General features: G+C 45.8%; 1 pseudogene; it reads right to left on the bottom strand.

Moving 5' to 3' along the window:
• Positions 1 to 1,318: 1,318 nt before the first annotated feature.
• On the bottom strand, positions 1,319 to 2,824 carry LOC102756554 (annotated as a pseudogene).
• Positions 2,825 to 4,306: the final 1,482 nt, after the last annotated feature.

Raw genomic sequence — 4,306 nt, 5'->3', positions numbered from 1 at the left:
AAAATCCTCTCTGGTTTTCAGGCTCTTCCCTCCCCCTAGAAAGAGAGGGCAGTGCCAAGTCCTACCTTTACCTGGGGAGACAGCTTGTTCCACTTTAGTCAACAACACACTTTTTTTAATGTTTCAAGAAAAATGATTTTAAGTATAATAATGTTACATGCAATAAACATTAATATTTCAAGAAAAAAAGATTTTATTTTATTTAATTGGTACATTTATTAAAAATATAGACTAATGGTCCTGTGCTTAAATGTTGTTGTGGATGTGTGCTGGCTTCCATAAAACAACTAGTCATAAGGAGCTCTTCAGCATATACTAGTACACCTCCTGACGAAGTAAAAAGGTCACTAGAAATGACTGACAAGGCAGGGCCACTGTAGACATAATCCCCTTATATAATTAATTGCTTGAAAATGGAGTTTGACATTATTTACAACTAGAGGCCCGGTGCACGAAATTCGTGCACTGGGGGTTGGGGTTCCCTCAGCCCAGCCTGCCCCTCTCACAGTCCAGGAGCCCTCAGTGGATGTCCTGCTGACGGCCACAGTCTGGCAGTAGAGGCTCGGAGCAGGTATCCTGTGTGTGTGTGCTTCCGAACTGAGGGCACTGTCTCAGAAACTCAACAAGGAAACCATCAGTGCAGGAAGCAAAACGTGGGTTCAGTGAGGACTATTTTGTCTGTCCAGAGAGAGGGACCCGCTGGGGAAGAGGAGGAGCCCCTGTTGCTGCAGAGGCCGGAGAGAGCACAGACTCGGGAGGAGCTAGAGGAACTGAGCAAAGAAGGATGCTTTCAAAATGAGGAGCTTTCCATTAGAAGGGCAGCAGTTGGAGAGGAATAATCAGCCTACTGCTCCCAAGAAGAAAACAAAGGAACAAATGATTGACCTACAGAACATCCTAAACACAAATCACCTTCCATGAAGTCCTCGGCTGTCCCCACGATAGAGGAATCGGAAGATGAACAGGAGAGAGAGCAAAGGCAAATGATAAAGGAAGCTTTTGCTGGTGATGATGTCATCAGAGATTTCTTGAAAGAGGAGACACTGTGGAGGCGAGTAAGCCACAGGACGTGGACCTGACTATGCCTGGCTGGGGCCAGGAGGCGGTGCGGGCCTGAAGCCCAGTACCAAGAAGAGACGCCGATTTCTCATTGAAGCACCTGAAGGTCCTCCAAGAAAACACAAGAATTTACCAAATGTGATTATCAATGAGAAGTGAAATATCCACGCAGCAGCTCACCAGGTGCGCGTGCTTCCATATCCATTTACCCACCATCAACAATTTGAGAGGACCATCCAGACCCCTATAGGATCTGCACTCACACACACACACACACACACACAGTGGGTCCCTCTCTCTGGACAGACAAAATAGTCCTCGCTGATCCCACGTCTTGCTTCCTGCACTGATGGTTGTCCTGGTTGAGTTTCTGAGACAGTGCCCTCAGTTCAGAAACACCTCCTGGGTGCCAGAATATTTTGTTTCTTGTCTGCCCACTGGCTTGGCATCAAGGTTGAGCCCGGACTTTTTCCTAAGTGATCGCCTTTCCTCAAATTCTTTCAACAAAATTTCTTCCTCACTTTCAGAAGCCTCGTTGGCCATGGGCTCTGGAAGTTGTTCAGGGTCCTTCTGGATTTCAGCCTCTTTTGTGTCATCAGAGTGATTCCTGACCATCCAGGGGTTCGGTCCATCTGCAGTCATGTGTGCCTCATTCACCGCATCAGGGACAAGGAGATCACCCTCTGCTTCCTCACCTCCCTCCTCTTCCTCACTCTCAGAGGCCACCTGGACTTTCTGCATCAGTTCTTTGTTCCTGGCCAACTGATCCTGCATAGCCTGGCAAGCCTCCAGGTCATATTTGGCCATAATTGCCTTTGACTTTGCCCATTTTCCACTGTTCTGGTGCTTAAGGCTCATTCACTCTATCATTCTGGCCTTTTCGAGTTTTTCCAGTTCCTCCAGCACAGCAGCAGGATTGGTCTTCTGCAACTTCTCAAACTCTTTTAGGGCTTTCTTGGCCTTTCCTTTCTTCAGAACTCTGTGATACTTTTTGCTTTTGATTTTCTTCTCTCTTTGAGCCCTGGCCTCATAGTAAGACTACAGGGTCCGGCCCCTCTGAAGCTCTGCTTGGCCCGTCTTAGCCTCTTCCAGGCTCATGGCTTTGAGAGAGGCCTTTTCCACGAGGGTCAGTAAAGGGTCTGTCACTGGCTGCTTGTTCTTACCAAGGAGGTTAAAAATCTCCTGTTCCAAGGGTATTCTTGCCTTCCAGCCGTTGAGCACATGCTCAATGGGAGCGACGGCTGCCTGCTCCTTCATCGGGGGGAAACCAGCTGTTCTGCTCATTGGTTCTTCTGAATGATGGGATCCCATTTGGAGAGTGCCTGTGAGGTTTTATTGAATGCCACTTCTCTGTGGATCCGCTCAACATCTTCTTTGTTAAGGGGTAGCTCCACAGTCTTCTTTGATTTGACTCTATTCAGTTGCCTTTTCACAGTGGCCAATGAGGATGAAGTTTTAAAGGGCTCGAGCAGATCTGAAAGGACTAGCCTTTCTCCTGATCCTTCAGAACTGACCATGAACTCTGACACCTTCAGACTAGCCTCAGATCTCTCAGCCAATTTCTGCCTATTCTTTCCATCAAGGGACCTGATTGCTTCCGGAAGCTTTTGATGCTTTCACTCTCCACTACCGCCCCCCTCATCTTCACTGGTGCTCAAGGGGTAATCATTTGGCAAATCTTCTAGTTCTTCCTGTTCCCTTACAGCCAGAAGGCTCTTCGCAGCCCGAACCCCGCTCATCTCAGCCATCTGTCCCTCACATGGACCAGGAGCAGAAGCTAAAAGCTTGTCGTCGTTTTTTAATTGATTCTTTTAGAAAAAGAGAGGGAGGGAGGGAGAGAGAGAGAGAGAGAGAGAGAGAGAGAGACATCGACTTGTTGTTCCACTTATTTATGCATTCACTGGTTGATTCTTGTATGTGCCCTGACCTGGGATTGAACCTGCAAAGAATAGATGAAACAAGAATGATGAAATTATCATGCTGATAATTCTGCAACTGGGTTTATGAGTACCTGGGGTTCATTATATTATTTTCTGTATTTTTAAGTTAGAAACTTTTTATCAAAAAAAGTTTGTTTTAAGGAAAAAATCTATGATCTTTCAGCACATTCTTAGTTGTAATCAGGCATGATCTTAGAAACTCAGTCTTCACTCAGCCCAGAGTGATGAAACTAATCCACCCTTGCCTGGAGGAAAAGCCAGAGGACTGCCAACTTGATGAGTGGATAAGGGGATAATTCAGGTTCCAAACAGTGTTGTTTCGGTGGAAAGTGTTCATGGATGACCTTCTGTGCTATGAGTCAGGACATGTTAGAGTTTAACTCTGGCAGTTTGTCCCCATTCTAACCAGAAACGCTACTGAGTCTGAGTTTTAGCCCATTTTCCTACTGTACATATCATATTGGCTTCAACAATTCATATTTTCTCTCTGGCTGTGGGTGGCTCAGTGGAATCCCTTTTGTTAATACCATCAAGCAGTGGTTAGACGCCTGGTGTGTAAGGGAGAAGAGCAAGCTGAAGAATGAAGGTAAACCCAAATACACACCCACAGCCCTTTGGAAAAGTCTGGGAGGCTTACAAGTTTAAGACATTTAAAGTTTTCTCTGTCTAACCATACGCTGACTACTAAGATAACTTAGAGCAGCGGTTCTCAACCTGTGGGTCGCGACCCCTTGGCGGTCGAACGACCCTTTCTCAGGGGTCACCTAAGACCATCCTGCATATCAGATATGTACATTACGATTCATAACAGTAGCAACATTACAGTTATGAAGTAGCAACGAAAATAATTTTATGGTTGGGTCACAACATGAGGAGCTGTATTTAAAGGGCCAGAAGGTTGAGAACCACTGACTTAAAGGAAATGTCAGGCAGACACTAAGATTGTTTCTATGCCTTGGATATTGCGAATGAGCATGGGAATGCAGTTATCTCATTAAGATTCTGTTTTCATTTTCTTCAGATCATATGGTAGTTCTATTTTTAATTTTTTGAGAAACCATCATACTGTTTTCCATAGTGGCTGCACCAATTTACTTTCCCACCAAAAGTGTACAAGGGTTCCCTTTTTTCTACATCTTCCGTGACACTTGCTATTTCTTATCTATATATATAAAAAGTCACTGACCAGAACACCCTAACGACCAGAATGACCAGTCTCTATGACACCCACTGTGGCCAGTGAACCAGCCCAAATGGGGGTGGGGCCAGCAGCCAACCTCCTGCAGCCCCTCCCCCCATCTGGCTCC

Source organism: Myotis davidii, unplaced genomic scaffold (assembly GCF_000327345.1).
Source record: "Myotis davidii unplaced genomic scaffold, ASM32734v1 scaffold46, whole genome shotgun sequence".
In the NCBI taxonomy this organism is placed as follows: domain Eukaryota; kingdom Metazoa; phylum Chordata; class Mammalia; order Chiroptera; family Vespertilionidae; genus Myotis; species Myotis davidii.
This window is presented reverse-complemented; position numbering and strand designations above follow the sequence as displayed.